This window comes from Microcaecilia unicolor, chromosome 5, assembly GCF_901765095.1.
Source record: "Microcaecilia unicolor chromosome 5, aMicUni1.1, whole genome shotgun sequence".
Lineage (NCBI taxonomy): Eukaryota > Metazoa > Chordata > Amphibia > Gymnophiona > Siphonopidae > Microcaecilia > Microcaecilia unicolor.
The window spans coordinates 36,240,188-36,259,669 of NC_044035.1; the positions used below are offsets into that span (position 1 = coordinate 36,240,188).

The window sequence follows — 19,482 nt, forward strand, 5'->3', positions numbered from 1 at the left end:
GACCAAAACTTCTTGTGGTAGCCACAAACCTTTCCAGTTTTTTCTAATATAGGCAACCTAAAAATTAAAAATGGACCCAGGATGGGAGGGGGCAGAATTGGATTTTGAACCTCAAAAGAGATTCTGGGCAACAGATTGACCGAACCACAAAAAGCCAAGCCAAGCACAAACAGCACAATGGGTCTTCAAGAATGGGTTGACATCCAAACAAAAAAATAGGTGGACTTTCCAAAGGCTGTGGTCTACTCCAAGTAGAAGACTAATGCTCACTTTCAGTTCAAAGTGTGTAAGACATGTTCAATATTGTGGACATAAGGCTTAGGAAAAAATGTTCTTATAACACTTCATTATGGTGGAAATTCAACACCTCCTTAGGAAGGAACTTTGGATGTGTGTATTCAGAATCACCCTAGTATTGAAAAACTTTGTATATGGCAGATCAGTCACTAAAGCATGGAATTCACTGGCTCTATGTGCCAAAGTGTCCACCAGCAAAAATAAAACCATCCAGGTCAAGTTAGCTCACAAGGGTCTATTGACACAAAGGGAGCTTTAATCAGCTGGATCAGAATGGCATTGAAATCCAAAGACACAGCAAGTGGCTTAATGGGAGATTTCAACAGAAACAAGTTCTGCATAACTAAAGGCTATACAAAGGAGGGTTTCTTGTAAACAAGGTGCACTAAGGTGATCTCTAATAGAGTTGGGGTTTTACAGAATTGAAGAAGATTTGTGTGGCACAGGAAAACATTTATAAGGTTTTACCATCAATCATACAGCAAACTTTCTCCACTTAAAATTATAAGAATGTTTAGTTGAGTTCCTTCTAGAAGCCAGAAGGTTTTGTGATATAGTATCAAGGGCATAGCTACCACTGAGAGAGCCTGGCCAACAGCCCAGATCCACCTGCTGCTGGATTGAAGTGCCCTCCTCCCATATGGTGGTTCCCAGTGATCTACCCCCACAATCCAGCATCTCTCTCTCCTTTCCATTTCCTTTCCTTCTTCCTCTCCCCCATAGTCCTCCAAACTTACAGTGGGCCACCAGCAGTGGTAATGAGAAAGACAGGCTGCCTCTGGCCAGCCCCGGGGACCTTCCCTCTACTGCACCCTACTTCAAAGGATGCAACTTCTTCTGGGTGGGACATGGCAGAAGAAAGGTCCTTAAGGACAGCTGGAGGCAGCCTGTTATTATTATTATTATATATTTTTTATTTTCAGAAGCTTATAACACAAGCAAGAACTTGTTAAAGCAAAATGGAAGTAACATGGTAAAAACAAGTAATATTTTCAAAGTAAATCAAAAACCTTCTTAGACCACAAATCAGGAAAAAGAGGGGGGAGCAGTACTTAAGATAAGGAAATCAAACAGCGGAAATATCAAGAAAATCAAACAGCAATTACGTGAATAGCCCCAACCACTCTACTATTACTTCAATATCTTCAATCTTTGAATATGCCAGGTTCAGATCATCTTTAAGTTCAAAAAAGCCTTAAGTTGTTCCAGAGTAAAGAAGGCATACTTTATCCCAGCATATCTAACCATTTAAAAGGATAACTCAATAAGAAGGTCACCCCCAAAGATTTAGGGCTTCTTTTACGAAGCAGCGCTACCAATTAGCATGTGTTGAATGTGATAAAGCCCATAGGAATTGAATGAGCTTCGTATGCAGCACACGGTAATCAGTAGTGCCACTTTGTAAAAGGAGTCCTTAGCCTCTTGTCTCAATGCTAAAAATGCTTTTAGTCACTTCAGGATACATCCTTATCCTTTGACCATAGAAGTTTGTGAGTTCCTGAAATATAATCTCAATTCTACATTGAGGTCCTATTCAAAAACAAGAGAGATAAATAAGGTGGCCATGTCAGAATCATCAGATATTGAAGACTCCAATATTGCGGATATATTTATTACATCCAACTTTGCTTCTTGATTTAAAGCAACTGGCGCTCCCTTGAAGGAGAAGAAATATATCCTATCGAGAGGAAGAATAACTTCCGAGGAATAATTCAATATTTCCATTACCTTTTAAAGATATCTAGAGGGAGTATGCCAGTGGACCTTGGAAAATTCAAGAAACGAAGATTAAGTCTTCTGTTTAGTCTTCAATCTGTTTAATCTGATGATGTAAAACTAATTTATCCTTAACAATAGATGATGTAAGATCTTACAAAGTTTGAACCTCTCTCTGAATATGTTATATTTGAGAGAAATGTACCAATTATACCCTAACCACATTTTTAGAATATCAACTTTACTCACTAATGCAACAACATCTTCAGTGGACTTTGCAACTGTCATATTCAGTTTCCTGAGAACCAACCAAATGCTGTCTAAAGTCACCACCTCAGGAGCACTATCACCAGTAACCACTCTAGCACTTACTCCAGAACTATTCTTTTGCATGGCTCTCCTCTGACTAGTGAATTCCGCAAGAGAGGGAAACCCTGTCTCTCCCAAAGGGTCTGCCGGACATGGTGGAGGATTGAATGCCGGAGGAGATATAGGGGGTCTTTCACTAATGCGCTCACGTTTTTAGTGCGCGATAAAATTGGATGCGTGCTAAACGTTAGAGATGCCCACAGGAATGCATTGGCATCGCTAACGTTTAGTGAATGCTAAAAACATGAGCGCGCCTTAGTAAACGACCCCCAGTGTTATTTCCAGCCTCTGTGCCTTAAGTGATCCTTTACCTGGGGCAACAGCAGGGCAGGTAACCTGTGTTTATCACTACCATTGCCAATGGCCCACTATAAGCTTGGAGGACTGAAGAGATGCCTGATTGACAGAGATTAAGTATTCTGCTAGTGTTTAGTTTCTGTGTAGGATCTGAAGAAATCTGGTTTGTTCTGTTTTTCCAGCTGGAAGTGTATTGGTATTTTAGGGTGCTGCTTTTTTTTATATAGGTAAGGTTGTTCCTATTTCAGTCCTGGACATTAGTGCTGCTTTATTATGACAGGTTTTCTCTGTGTTTGTCTTTTACAGGGGTTGGTTACTGGAGCTCTAAAGGACCCCCCCCCCCCCCCCCCCCACACACACACACCAGAACCCACTACCTAAGGAGAGATTGATATTGTACGGACCCATCTTAATTTTTCCACCCATGAGCCATTCAATCCTAGCTACACCACTACTACTCAACATCTAGGCTGTGAGGGAAAGGGATCCTCAGGAGCTTAGCCTAGAATGGGTGGCAGAGCTGGTGGTTGGGAGGCGGGGCTAGTGTGGGCAGACATATACAGTCTGTGCTGGGGCTGGTGGTTGGGAGGCGGGACTAGTGCTGGGCAGACTTATACGGTCTGTGCCGGGGTTGGTGGTTGGGCGGCGGGGATAGTGCTGGGCAGACTTATACGGTCTGTGCCAGAGCTGGTGGTGGGTGGCGGGGATAGTGCTGGGCAGACTTATACGGTCTGTGCCAGAGCTGGTGGTTGGGAGGCGGGGTTGGTGGTTGGGAGGCGGGGATAGTGCTGGGCAGACTTATACGGTCTGTGCCAGAGCCGGTGGTGGGGGGCAGGGATAGTGCTGGGCAGACTTATACGGTCTGTGCCAGAGCTGGTGGTTGGGAGGCGGGGTTGGTGATTGGGAGGAGGGGATAGGGCTGGCCAGACTTATACGGTCTGTGCACTGAAGAGGACAGTACAAATAAAAAAAGTAGCACATATGAATTTATCTTCTTGGGCAGACTGGATGGACTGTGCAGGTCTTTTTCTGCCGTCATCTACTATGTTACTATGACCTGATATTGGGATGCAGCACTCAGTAGCGTAGCCAGAGTTCAATTTTTAGATGGGCCTGGAGGTGGACTGGGTGGGCACAGGGCTCGCATTTCCTCCCCACCCGCTACCACCCCCCGCCCGCAGTCACCGCATTTCCTCTCCACCCGCTCGCCGCTGCTGCATTTCTTCTCCACCCGCTACCCCCCCCCCCCCCCCCCCCCCCCCCGAGACAGCCCCCTGCACATGGTCAGTTCTGGTCATTTTTACTGACCTGAAGCGCCGTTCTCCCTCCAGCACCGGCGATTCCCATAGTCAGCCTTCTGCCAGCGCGCGTCGTCGGAGCCTCTTCTCAGGCGCGTCCCGCCTACTCTGCAACTTCCTGTTTTCCGCAAAGGTGGGACGCAGGAAGTTGCAGAGTAGGGAGGACGCGCCTGAGAAGAGGCCCCGACAACACGAGCTGGCAGAAGGCCGGATATGGGAATCGCCGGTGTTGGAGGGAGAACGGCGCTTCAGGGCAGTAAAAGTCAGCAGACCACGCAGACGGGGAGAGCGGGCAGAAGAGGCTGGCCGGGCCTGGAGCAAAAGTGGCTGGGCCTGGGCCCATCCAAACCCACCCATGGCTACACCCCTGGCAGCACTGTTCCCAATTCTTGCATAATTAGCACAGTGGCGTAGCCAAAGATGGGCCTGGGTGGGCCCAGGCCCACCCACTTTGGGCTCGGGCCCACCCAGTAGAAGCACACCTATGATGTGACTGGCAAGGATCCCCAAGCCCCACCAGCCAAAAACTCCCAACAACTGTCCCTCCTGCATACCAGCCTTCCTTCTGATGTATTCCCGCCTATGTGGGAACAGGAAGTTGCATCAGAGGGAAGACTGTGGGGCCAACATGAGCAGTGTGTATTGGTTGCTGCTCGCTGCCGGTGAAAATCTGCTATTTAAAAGGTATGTGGGGGAGGAGGGATGTTTGAGAGACCATATGGCATGCAGGCAAGAGAGTGAGAGCCAAATCACTTGTGGGACAGGGCTGCATTCTGCCCATCCATCTTGGGCTCAGGCCCACCCAAATGTGGGTGTCTGGCTACGCCCCTGAATTAGCATTGGAGAATTCTCCAATTTGGTTGGTCTCCTTACAGATAACCACTGAGGGAGAGAAACAAAACTTACCTTGGTCAAAAGGGACTATGAGAATCATAGAAGCTGTTTTACTTAAGTGTAGTATGTAGTAATTGCAGTACTTTGATGTTAATTGTTGGGAGCATCCCCGGCATCTCCACTTGCAGTTAACACAGACAAAAAAAAAGTACCGCAGATAAGGCAGTTGTTAGGACAAATGATAGGACAGTGGCAGACAGATACTTCTGATGGCTAGAATGTATCATTTTATTTATTTATTTACAAGCATTTGTATCCTGCCAATTGCTAATAAATCTAGGTAGGTATATGCTTTCTCTGGGTTCAAAGAATATAGCCATTTCATTTTTAAAGGAAAGAAAATTCATTCAAGGTAATTAGTCTAAGATAGAATGACATCCCTGTTTTCTTTGTGACCAGTAAATATGTTTATGTTTGTTTATGCGTCTTTTATACTTCATTAATCTTTTTTTTTTTTAGCAAATAAATCAAAGTGATGTACAAAAATAGTTTAAAACATGTGAAAAAAGAAAGGAACACCAAAAATAAACAGGAACGGAACCAATCACACCAAAGAACTGCACAGTCTTCGGGCATAACTGCTCTGTGATTACAGAAACGCATTAAATTTTTAAAGCTACTTCCAAATTCTTCAACAGAGGCTCAGCTCTTATGAACAGAGGAAGGCTGTTCCAAAGGCACTTTTTTTTTTTTTTGGTAACTTCATAGTAAGCCTGTCTAGGGTTTGGTAAGATGAGCCTATAATCATTAAGGGAGTGCAGACAATGGGATGGTCAATATTGCCAAATAATCGGGTAAACCTATATGAACTGCTTTAAGAGCCAAAGTAAGAATCTTGAATTGGATCCTCAAGTATACAGGCAACCAATGTAATTTCAACAGAAGAGGAGTAACATAGCAGGAGCATCTAGCCTGACATAACAGATGATGCTCTATTTTTAAGGGTCTGAAGACATTTTATTGCAGTATTTGGAAGACCGGTGTAAACCATGTTGCAGTAATCCAACTGAAAACAGACGAAAGCAAGGAACAGTGTATGTAATGCTTTAAAGTCAAGAATGTCCCTCAAAGATTTTATCCTCTGAAGAGTGTAAAAACCCCACTTTAGTACTGCTGAAATCTGATTTGCGGAATGTCAATTTTGAGTCGATCAAAACCCCTAGATATTTAAAGCAATTGACAGAATGTGTGGGACCACCAAATAACACAGGTTTCAAAGAAGGACCTGACATTTGGTCGATGAGCCAGCACACAGTAGTCTTTTTTGGATTTAGTATCAAGTAATGCTCATGAAGCCAAATGAAAACTTTATCCAGGCACAGTTGTAAAGGTGAAAGATCTGGAGCAGTGGCAGATACAGAATGGATTAATAAAATATGGTCCACATAAAAGTAAATACTCAGATCCAGTGACTTTCTGTCATTCACCTGGTGGAATAGGTTCGACTGTATTGATCTGCAAGAAGAAGGAGCACTCCTTCACAAGTATTTCTTGTGATGAGAGTTGATGAAGATACATTTGGAAGGGCAATTTGTTTGTTGAATAAAGTTTGCAACCATAAAAGATGGTCTGTAGAAGCCAATGGTTGAAAGTTCTAAGGGCCCAATGATCTATATAAAACCTTAGCTTCTTTCATACTGGAAGGTCAGCTGGCATGGTTATAGGTACTCTAGTTATATTCTCATTCAGTCACTCATAACCCCATCCTGGATTTTGGCTGGGGAACAAATGAGATCAAGGTCCCCACTGAAGCTTAATGTCCCATGGGGTTCATGAATACCTATGCCTTTGAAAGTAGTAAGGTCTCCTTAAATCCATACTCACAAACCTTCTAGAAGAAGAAGGGGGGTTGCAGATGATCTTGGAGACATACCTGAGTATTCCACAGTGCTCCTTTATGACAGACCCTGCCTCTTTGACCTTATCACCAAAGAGATTCTTTCTTTAGCATAGCACATCAGCAAGCTTTTACTGCACTTCATAAGGAAGGTCTGAAGCCCACGGCCATGAAAGTTTTCAAGGAATGGCTAACGTCAACTCTAAGGACATTTGAGACCTTGGCATCAAGGAAACACTACCAGGCATGGCAAGGTTTTTGATGATTTGCTGTATTACTTTCTCTGTTGAGATCAATGCCAAGTAAACCTCTTATCAATCTTCCGGTCCAGCTCCTCCTCAAAGCCTTACAATGCCAAGGTTAAAGAGGGAATAGTAGATGAGGCCACGTCCTCTCGAGTCGCTTGAGGAGTATTGGTGGCCTGGTCCTGTATCTTTAGAGACTGTCACACCTTTTCTAACATTGAGAAAGATGAATGCTCTTCTGTCTTCAAGGTTTGGAAGCAACCAATATTTGGAGCTGTTGATGAGGGATGATGTTGATACTTTTAACCTCTGCTTCAAGGATGAAATCTGTCACCTTGAATGACAATGTTCAAAATCAAGAGAAACCAAAGACCTTGAATTTGATGAACCTCCATCATCCAGTACAGCTCCTGGACCCTTTCTGACTGACTCAGATGCCAATGATACTGAATAAGATTTAAAAGAACTGATAAAGAGGTGATCATTATGGATACAAGATGGCGCCGTAGTGCATTATTGCAACAGACGTGCTCAATTACTCTCTTCTTGACTCGCTGTGTGGAAAGGCTCTTTGGCCCCCTGATGATGGGGGAAAGGAGAGGGAAGGTGCAGGATGCTCCCTCGACCCCCATCGGGACCCACCTTCCAAAGCAGATGACACTCGAGAGATTTGGGCTGACGTCTGGACCCACGCAGATTTCTTCTCCCTCTATCAGAGCCGACGCATCGGTGTTGGTCGGCAGTGAAGATGGGGTTTCCCTAAGCCCCATTCTGTGTGTGGCTACCCCACAACCAGGAAGGAACGCTGTGATGGCAAGTCCTGCAGTCGGCACTCTGAATGTTGAGATACCGATTGAGCAGGGAGGGAACCTGCCCACATCAAGGGAAAAGGGGAAAACCAGCCTGCTTGAAACTATTATTTCACCACAAGTTTTGCCTCAACAGATAGTAAGTACTCTCAAACAGACTGTGAATTCTCCCACTCCTGGTATTTCTTCTGGGGCTCTGAAAATCCTTCTTGTGCTTGGAGAATACATCCTTTCTTCTTTCCAATATCTCTGAAACAAAACAGTCTCTCTTCATATATTTATGAATACGAGAACCACAGCATTTTGAGGATATCATACAGCACAATATCATCTGAATGGTAAGAGCGGTGCAATTCATCATTGTTCAATGACTCACATTCATGTTTTGCATATGGAAATGATTCAATATTCAGAGCTCCCACCTGCGTTTACACATTGCAAAAGATCATTATCTATCTGTCATTGTTGTCTTCTGAAGACAGAATTCTAATCGTAAAACACTGATGGATCAAGTACCTTGCTACATACAAGATCAGAAGAAGATTCTCCTATTCTACAACTTCCCTGAAGTTATTGTACAACAAGATAGCATTAGAGAGTCAAGAAATCATTCATCCTCAATTTCTTTTTAATAGTGATCTGAATAAAGGAAATAAACAACTGAGTGATCAGTTTTTATGATTTACTAAAATGCTGTCCTGATAGAGCAGCACTGACAGGTTAAATAAATACCATTCCCCCAATACAATAAGCATATCTAACAGGGAGATTGTTTCCTAAAGTGTGCTAATATTTCTCCATTAAAGTGAGCAGACGGTAATTTAGCAAGTGTTAATAAAGAATCATGCATACTAAGGATCAAAGCAAAATGGGGACATTATACATACTATCGCATCTAACTATACCTCTTGTGGTAAAAATTGTACAGTAGCATTAATGCACATTAATGATGGAGGAAGGCCATGAGCATTTTAGGCCTTCCATGGCCTGCATTTAGACAAAATTCCACACTGGCATTTAGGAGCCCTTTTAGAAAAGTTTGCTAAGCAGTTAGAGTAATTCTATAAGGGAAAGGACGTCAGACTCACAGAAACAGAAGCCTGCGCAGCCGCGTTGCTGATCTGCAAGGGCAGGCTTCTACATGGAATGTTGCTAGTGGAATAGCAACATTAACATTCCATGTAGAATCTCAAATAGTAGCAATAGAATCTCAATAGTAGCAACATTCCATTTAGAATCTCAACTAGGGAAAGGGAAATGGGACTTGATATACTGCCTTTCTGAGGTTTTTGCAACTACATTCAAAGCGGTTTACAAACATTCAGGTACTTATTTTGTACCAGGAGCAATGGAGGGTTAAGTGACTTGCCCAGAGTCACAAGGAGCTGCAGAGGGAATTGAACTCAGTTCCCCAGGATCAAAGTCCACTGCACTAACCACTAGGCTACTCGGAGCTGCCTAATTGTAGGAAGCAAGAAGGCATGTAAATGGTGGTATTCCAGTTATTTTCATTGGTGAGTCTCTTCCCAAAGGCGGTTAATAAATCCCAATAATAAATAAAAATACTTGCATGTGTACATGACTTCTTAGAGAACAGCACTAAACATAGTAACATAGTAGATGACGGCAGAAAAAGACCTGCACAGTCCATCCAGTCTGCCCAACAAGATAAACTCATATGTGCTACTTTTTGTGTATACCTTACCTTGATTTGTACCTGTCCTCTTCAGGGCACAGACAATATAAGTCTGCCCAGCACTATCCCCGCCTGCCAACCACCAGCCCCACCTCCCACCACCGGCTCTGGCACAGACCGTATAAGTCTGCCCAGCATTATCCCCGCCTCCCAACCACCAGCCCCGCCTCCCACCACCAGCTCTGGCACAGACCGTAGAAGTCTGTCCAGTACTATCCCCGCCTCCCACCACCAGCTCTGGCACAGACCGTATAAGTCTGCCCAGCACTATCCCCACCTCCCAACCACCAGCCCTGCCTCCCACCACCGGCTCTCGGCTAAGCTCCTGAGGATCCATTCCTTCTGAATAGGATTCCTTTATGTTTATCCCACGCATATTTGAATTCCGTTACCGTTTTTATCTCCACCACCTCCCGCGGGAGGGCATTCCAAGCATCCACTACTCTCTCCGTGAAGAAATACCTCCTGACATTATTCTTGAGTCTTCCCCCCTTCAATCTCATTTCATGTCCTCTCGTTCTATCGCCTTCCTCTCTCCGGAAAAGGTTCGTTTACGGATTAATACCTTTCAAATATTTGAACGTCTGTATCATATCACCCCTATTTCTCCTTTCCTCCAGGGTATACATGTTCAGGTCAACAAGTCTCTCCTCATACTAGTGGAAAAATATGCACGTACTTTACAGGTGGGTGTGTGCATGGGTACAGTTTGGATGGAGTGTGGGAGGAGTAGCCTAATAGTTAACGCAGTGGGCTGAGATCCTGGGGAACTGGATTCAATTCCCACTGCAGCTCCTTGTGACTCTGAGCAAGTCACTTAATCCTCCATTGCCCCAGGTAGAAAAACTTAGGGCCCTGTTTACTAAGGCACGCAAGCATTTTTAGCACGCGCTAAAATTTAGCGCGCTCTAACACTAGAGACACTCATATATTCCTATGGGTATGTCTAACGTTAGCGCGCTAATTTTTAGTGTGCACTAAAAACACTAGAGCCTACAGCTTGGCTTAGTAAACAGGGCCCTTAGATTGTGAGCCCACTAGGGTAGGGTTACCATATGTCCGGATTTACCCAGACATGTCCTCTTTTTGAGGGTATGTCCGGGCAACCGGGCGGGTTTTGCCAATCTGCCCGTTTGTCCAGAAATCCGGACAAACGGGCAGATTGCTAGCCTCCCCTCTCCTTACTTACTAGTGCCCTGGTGGTCTAATGACCTCTTCCGCCTTCGGGGCAGGAAAAAGAGCCCCCTCTTTCCTGCCCTGCAAGCATCCTGTTCTGATCCTCGGCGCCGATTCAAAATGGCCGCCAAGAGTTGAAGTGACCTCGCGAGACTTCAACTCTCGGTGGCCATTTTGAATCAGCGCCGAGGATCAGCAACAGGAAGGATGCATGCAGGGCAGCGCTCCGGGCAGGAAAGAGGGGGCTCTTTCCTGCCTCGAAGAGGTCACTAGAGCACCAGGGCAGTAGTAAGGTAAGGGAGGGGGTGACGGGAAGGGGAAAATGTGACGGGGCAGAGCGAGGGTGTGAAAGGGGGCGGGGTGTGAAAGGGGGGCGGGTGTGTGGTGCGGGTGGGGCATGTGTCCTCCTTTTTTGGGGACAACATATGGTAACCCTACACTAGGGAGAGAGAAAGTGTCTGCATATAATAAATGTAAACTGCTTTGATTGTTCCACAGAAAGGTGTTATATTAAATCCCATTACAAGTATAAATTATAGAATTTAGTATGCAGGTGCACATATATGATAGAATCTATTAAACAACAAGGCCCAGACACTTACACCACCTATAGGGTTAGTGTACGTATTCAGGCCTTAAATGTAAATGTTTTTTTGGCCACCTGAACTATGAAGAAAAGTAAATACCTACTTTTCTTTATAGAGTAAACTTGAAATAGGTGCTATAACTAGCGCTTTTAATTAGTGCTCTCCAAGTGTGCGACTTAATGCAAGTAACTGCTATTGAAGTTATGAGAGAATGTGCTAATTCATGTGGTAACTGAATACTTTGTGATGGAGTGGGAAGATAAGTTAGAACTGATATTTTGTACTCATCCAATCATCAAAAACTTAGTATAAGATAAATCAATTACTGGGCCCTGAATCTCTCTGCTCAATCATAAAACTTATCACTGAGGGGCCCTTTTATTAAGCTGTGCTAAAATGTGGCCTATGCTATGACTAGAATGTGGGTTTCCCTGCACGCTGAGACCACCTTTAGCACAGCTGTATAAAGGTCGCATGTCCTATTTCCCCCATTAATGGCCACAGCCTAATTTCTCAATTAGCGTGTGAGCCCTTACCGACACCTATTTTGAAGGTGTTAAGGGCTCCCATGCTAACCATGTGCTAATCAGTTGGTGTGTGGCAATGTAGTTGTGCTAACCAATTAGCGTTGGCCACGCCTACTCTTCACCCCCAAACATACCTTCAGCACTAAATAAAAAAAAGTATTTTTTAGCGCATGGTAAGCAAGTGTCACACCAGTCAGGTGAAGTGAGCCCTTGGGTCCCTACCGAATATTGGCAGCGGCAGGAGAACCACCCAAACAGGCAGTAAGGCAGACCACAGTCAGACAGGCACAGGCCAGACTGGAACAGCTGGACTGGAACTGAAGCAAAGCAGCAAGCAGAAGAGAAACCAGGAACCAAACAGAGTCTATAGGCTGGCGGCAATCAGTAGAAAACCAGGAATCAAGCAGGGACTTGGGCAGGCAGCAAACTGTAGAATAAACCAGGAAACACGCAGGGTCTTGGCAGGCAGCAAACTGCAGAATAAACCAGGAAACACGCAGGGTCTTGGCAGGCAGCAAACTGTAGAATAAACCAGGAAACACGCAGGATCTAGCTGAAACAGAAAGTAGCAAGGTAGCACTGCAACAAACTCTCACGGCTGAGAACTCCTCTGAGGACCTCTGTTGCAAGGCAAACTAGAAAGCTTCCAGGTGGTTAATAAAGGCAAAATACAAGGGAGGTCACCAGGTATGGGTACTGCTTAGTTCCAAAAACTCCCAAGACAGTCTGGAAGGCTGGAAGATCCGGACCAGAATACCTTCTGGAACGTGGGAAATAGCAAGCAGTCAGTCCATAGCAAACACCAGGTCTAGCCACCAGGTGGCGAGATGAATGACAGAATGAAACATGGGCAAAATCGTAACTTCAAGCACAGATCCCTGCAGTTCCCAAAGCTACCATGGGACGCCTCATCATGACCCACAGTAGTGAATTGTACCACATTGTAAGCACGCATTAGTGCTTACAGCAGCTGAGTAAAAGGGCCCCGTAGTTACTTATAAAACTTTATATACACTCTTCTTGGCACACTGCCAATAAAATAATAAAAGTAAATAAATAAAACACATAAAATCAAAAAATTCAAAATCTGGGAAACAAGGGTTCAGTGCCTTACTAAAGACCAAATATGATGGTATTGCCTTCCAGGTCCGATAAATAAGCTCACAGGCATTAATTGGCTCAAAGTGGGATTTCATCAGTTGTGTAATAAAGCATTATGATGTCCACAATAATATCCCCATTGGGAAATTTAACATTGAAAGAGACCCTGCAAAAAGGCTAGTCTGAATTTTTTTCCTGCTACTTTTTATTGGAAACAGCAGGTGAAAATGAACAGTCTTTAATGGAACTGAATTTCAAGTCAGAAACTTAAGCATGTTGAGGATGTTATCTATGTTCTTTATCCCTACAAAAATTTTATAAGAGACTTTTCCCCACAGAAAGTTGTATGACCTCCTCAGGTACATTAAGGGGCTTATTTTAAAAGCATCTCCATGTTTAAAGAGATATATTTATAAGTGTAGATTGCATACATGTGTAAGTACTCAGAGTGGCATACTCCAGAGGATTAAATCTGAAAGAGATGTTACAAGACAAACCACGAGCCCTAAATATAAGGAATCCAGGGCATCAACCCTGTATGAAGTGCATATTTTGTCCTTTGATGATAAAGACACGAACGTTTCAAAATCCACTCGATGGACGAGAATATCATCTACAATATACTACAGACTGTGAATCTAATCATGTAATATATATAGTGATATGCCCATGTCGTAAAATCTATGTGGGCAAGACGACACAATCCTTGAAAAACAGGTTAAGTGATCATAAATATAATTTGAAGCATTCACGTGTAGATGCCCCTTTAGTACAACATAGCAAACAGCATGCACACAAATTTGAAGATCTGAAATGTCTGGTATTGGATCATATTCCAATAAATGTTAGAGGAGGGGATCGTAATCGCCAATTAATACAAAGAGAACAGCGTTGGATCTATAGATTGAGATCCTTAATGCCGGAAGGTTTAAACAATAGAGTAGAGTGGAAAGCGTTTCTTTAAGAACATAGTGAGAGCGCTGCCCTTTAAATTTTTGCCGTACAGAGCGGGAAATAGCTAGTACGGGAAGCAATATAAATACTTCCGGTTCAACAGAAACAATCATGCAGTTGAAAGCTGATGGTCTGTTAAGGTATTCCTTCGTTTGGTAAAATGTGAGTTGTTCTATTTACTCTGTTTTCGGATGACAACTGATTTAACAATTCTTTGTTATATGGTTGTAGGTGCGAAGAAGGGCCATTTTGTCCGGCTCCTTAAGAAGCTACGAGCGAAGCGGGAGCTCGCCGTTGGGCTTGGACTAGTTTAATATGCCCTAGCACAAACCACAGCTAAGTACTATTTGAATAATAGTTGCATAACAAAAGAATGTGTTAATGAACTAGAGGTTTTTATGACTGATGAGGATTCTCGCCAGCGTGTACTGAAGGCCAGGCACGCAGAGCAGAGCGGTCAGCTAGTTTAATATTGAACGTGAACAGCTGAGACCGGGAGTCTGAAGTCTTTTCCTCTATTATTGATAGCAGTTGCCATTCTGAAACAAATACTTGTTCCCATTGAGTATATTGTAGTAACACATTGTAAGAACAAGTACCAAAGAGATACATGTGTAAGTAGCAATTTTCAAATGCCTTTATTTATAAATGGAGACATTTGCCACACAGAGATTTCAAGGAGATAGATTAATGTGAGAATGGCTCAGCCAGGCCAAAAATCTACACGTATATTTACCTTCCTATATAATAAAACCCACCTGCAACGTTCTGAAGCTGGCAGCGTGGACAAAAACATTGAAGCATTCGTGCTCCTGTTCCTGCAAGCATCATCAATGACTGTGTCCAATCACAGAACAGCGGCGCGAGTCAACGTGAACTGCGACGTATTAAAAAAAAACACTTTGAAGGGCTGACAAAATGGCCACTGTTCCCACAAAAACGGCAGCATGACCAGAATCTGAGCAGCACGAAGACCAGACAGCCGCTGACACACCCAAAGGCTCCACCGAACCAGCTGAAGGAGAAAGAACCGCCGGAACATCAGCTGTTTCCACGGCGGTGTAGAACTTGCAAGCGCTGGAGGATCCCCCCCCCCCCCCCCGGCGCAGCTTCTCGGCCATCGTGCGGCCCCACAGCTGCAGAGCTGGGAGATTTCCTTTTCTTTACTTTTATTTTAAACGACCCAAGCTGAAGACTCTCTACAGCAATCAAAAACGCACACTCCCAGAGCTGATGTGCCGTTTGCTGCTAGAAGTCTGATGAAGGCTCCAGTCACAGCAACCTTTTTAAAAGGAGAGGGAGGGGGTGGACGGAAGGGATGGATGGGGGGAGGGAGGGAGGGAGGGGGGGATGACGACCCTGAATGGCGGAGGGAGAGGGGGAAACCCTCGAACTGGGAGGGGGGAAGAGGGGAGGGGGAAGGAGGGGGGAGGAGCCCCTAACACCAACGCCCACTCTCATTCTCACACACACAATCTCATTATATGTCACACACACACACTCGCACATTCACTCTGTCTCTGTCTCTCACACAGTCACTCTCACATACACTCTCTCAAACATACATATCCTATATAATAAAACCCACCTGCAACGTTCTGAAGCTGGCAGCGTGGACAAAAACATTGAAGCATTCATGCTCCTGTTCCCGCAAGGATCATCAATGACTGTGTCCAATCACAGAACAGCAGCGCGAGTCAACGTGAACTCCGACGTATTTAAAAAAAACGTTTTGAAGGGCTGACAAAATGGCTGCCATTCCCGCAAAAACGGCAGCATGACCTGAATCTGAGCAGCACGAAGCCCAGACCGCCGCTGATGCACCCGAAGGCTCCACCGAACCAGCTAAAGGAGAAAGAACCGCCGGAACCAGAACATCAGCTGTTTCCATGGCGGTGCAGAACTTGCAAGCGCCTTTACTATAAATCAAAGTAGGTACCTTCTTTAATAGAACACTAGCATGAAATATTCACTATGTAAGATATTCACGTTCACAGAAAAATGCTTAGCCAGATTTTCAGCAAGTGTGCACATGGGCAGACATATTTATTTATTTATACAGTGGGGGAAATAAGTATTTGATCCCTTGCTGATTTTGTAAGTTTGCCCACTGACAAAGACATGAGCAGCCCATAATTGAAGGGTAGGTTATTGGTAACAGTGAGAGATAGCACATCACAAATTAAATCCGGAAAATCACATTGTGGAAAGTATATGAATTTATTTGCATTCTGCAGAGGGAAATAAGTATTTGATCCCTCTGGCAAACAAGACCTAATACTTGGTGGCAAAACCCTTGTTGGCAAGCACAGCGGTCAGAAGTCTTCTGTAGTTGATGATGAGGTTTGCACACATGTCAGGAGGAATTTTGGTCCACTCCTCTTTGCAGATCATCTCTAAATCATTAAGAGTTCTGGGCTGTCGCTTGGCAACTCGCAGCTTCAGCTCCCTCCATAAGTTTTCAATGGGATTAAGGTCTGGTGACTGGCTAGGCCACTCCATGACCCTAATGTGCTTCTTCCTGAGCCACTCCTTTGTTGCCTTGGCTGTATGTTTTGGGTCATTGTCGTGCTGGAAGACCCAGCCACGACCCATTTTTAAGGCCCTGGCGGAGGGAAGGAGGTTGTCACTCAGAATTGTATGGTACATGGCCCCATCCATTCTCCCATTGATGCGGTGAAGTAGTCCTGTGCCCTTAGCAGAGAAAACACCCCCAAAACATAACATTTCCGCCTCCATGCTTGACAGTGGGGACGGTGTTCTTTGGGTCATAGGCAGCATTTCTCTTCCTCCAAACACGGCGAGTTGAGTTCATGCCAAAGAGCTCAATTTTTGTCTCATCTGACCACAGCACCTTCTCCCAATCACTCTCGGCATCATCCAGGTGTTCACTGGCAAACTTCAGACGGGCCGTCACATGTGCCTTCCGGAGCAGGGGGACCTTGCGGGCACTGCAGGATTGCAATCCGTTATGTCGTAATGTGTTACCAATGGTTTTCGTGGTGACAGTGGTCCCAGCTGCCTTGAGATCATTGACAAGTTCCCCCCTTGTAGTTGTAGGCTGATTTCTAACCTTCCTCATGATCAAGGATACCCCACGAGGTGAGATTTTGCGTGGAGCCCCAGATCTTTGTCGATTGACAGTCATTTTGTACTTCTTCCATTTTCTTACTATGGCACCAACAGTTGTCTCCTTCTCGCCCAGCGTCTTACTGATGGTTTTGTAGCCCATTCCAGCCTTGTGCAGGTGTATGATCTTGTCCCTGACATCCTTAGACAGCTCCTTGCTCTTGGCCATTTTGTAGAGGTTAGAGTCTGACTGATTCACTGAGTCTGTGGACAGGTGTCTTTCATACAGGTGACCATTGCCGACAGCTGTCTGTCATGCAGGTAACGAGTTGATTTGGAGCATCTACCTGGTCTGTAGGGGCCAGATCTCTTACTGGTTGGTGGGGGATCAAATACTTATTTCCCTCTGCAGAATGCAAATAAATTCATATACTTTCCACAATGTGATTTTCCGGATTTAATTTGTGATGTGCTATCTCTCACTGTTACCAATAACCTACCCTTCAATTATGGGCTGCTCATGTCTTTGTCAGTGGGCAAACTTACAAAATCAGCAAGGGATCAAATACTTATTTCCCCCACTGTATGTATATCTATACCTCCCAAAACCAAGGCAGTCCACATGAAAACATTTATAATCACAAAAACACATAAAAGAGAATTAGATAACTACTGTGCTTACAACACAATTATCAGTAATAAATGGAAATAAGACAAAACATAGAAAAGAAAATAAGACGATACCTTTTATATTGGACTAACTTAATACATGTTTTGATTGGCTTTCGAAAGTAACCCATCTTCTTCAGATCAGAAATTAGCAAAGTGTTCACAAACACAAGTGAAACATAAAGGAAGATGGTGGGGTGGGTTCGGTGAGAAACACCCCACCCTCTTCCTGTGAGACCAAATTCAGATTGTGAGCCCTCTAGGGACAGAGAAAGTACCTGCATATAATGTGTACAGCGCTGCGTACATCTAGTAGCGCTATAGAAATGATTAGTAGTAGTAGTAGACTGTCATTGCAATGCTTTTGTGTTTCACGTATATATTCTGATATTTGTCAACATTTGCTTATTTTCAATCTGAAGAAGAAGGGTTATCTTCGAAAGCTAATTTACATACTTATATCGTCCATCAGTTCAAGCCTGCCTCCCTCTTGATTTTTGATTTTTTATATATTTAATTGCTTTACATTTTTAAATAAAATTACTTAGCTACTTAGTACTCATCTTTTCAAAATGAATTTCTTAGCTGGTCGGCTCAGGAGAACTTTTGATCTGACATGGCACATGTTTCACTGAAATGCTTTTTCAAGGATATCCCCCGATATTAGTCTCCTCTCATCCTGCCGACCCAAAGGTAACGCAGCCAAGATGATAAAAGTACGTAAATTGCTGTGCAAAAATCCAGTGAACATAGCGTTGTACAGCTGAGATTCATACACCAATCTCTCTATATAAAAGACAACTCCAACGTTCTAATTGAAGCCTCACTTACCCAACGCTCTAAAAGTGAGGCGGCAGAGATCGATTTTCCTACATGAGTGTCAAATGTGATGACGTCAAGGGCGGAGCTATGACACTCACCGAACGTATCCAGCACGGACGCACCACACAAAAACGCGACCCAGGCAGGGGGAGGAGTAGTTGGGCGCTTGTCCCTGTTGTACCGAGTGTGGTCTGCGGATTGTGTCACCGATTGTCCGCTGAGTGTGTATGGGTTGTAGAGCCCCAATATCTCCCTATCAGTGGTGGCTGCACTGTAGAGCGAAGGGGAGCAATGGAGGCTGCAGCTGCTCCGCACAAGCGCTGAAAATTATTCTTTGGGCCATATTATGTGCGTGAAGCAGATCTCGTGATCCCCCCTCCCCGGCTCACCAATCTTCGGACGCGTGGTAAAAGTGTTCGGCTACCACAGGGAATCCTTTTAATTTGCAGTTCCGCCTGAGCTCCTGGGAGGGTGACAGGGGGAGGAGTAGGGAAACACGCACTCCCAGGAGCTCAGGCGGAACTGCAAATTAAAAGGATTCCACACACACACACACACACTCAGTCACAAACAGACACTACTACTCTCTGTAACTCTCTGTCACACAAACACACAGACACACTCTTTCAATCCCTCTGTCTCACTCTCACATACACTCACTCTGCGACTCACACATTCTGTCTCTCTGTCTTACACACACACACAAACACTGTCTCTATGACCGCCCCTGTGCTCCGGCACACACATTCTCTCACCACAGACGGAATTACAGCAAGGGGAGGAGGGAGGGGAGGAGGGGGACATGGAAATCAGTACCACACACAAACACACAATCTCTATCACACACACACAGACACACTCTTTCACTCCCTCTTTATCACTCTCTCACACACTCACTCTCAAACTCACACAGTCTGTCTCTCTGTCTTACACACACTCTCACACACACACACACACACACACTCTATCTCAATCACCGCCCCTGTGGTCCTACACAGGGCCTCCTCCTTCCTCATTATACACCCTTCACTATTACTCCATCTCATTACAATACTTTAATATTAACTATTTGGTTAACAAAAAACAACTAATCAATATACGTAACCTTGCAAGCGCCCG

At 44.5% G+C, this 19,482-nt stretch overlaps 1 protein-coding gene across 1 annotated transcript in view; it reads right to left on the reverse strand.

Annotated features, from left to right (window-relative positions):
* CFAP58 (cilia and flagella associated protein 58) overlaps positions 1–19,482 on the reverse strand; it is a 462,734-nt gene that overhangs the window by 37,885 nt on the left and 405,367 nt on the right. The gene's annotated exons all lie outside the window — the stretch shown is intronic.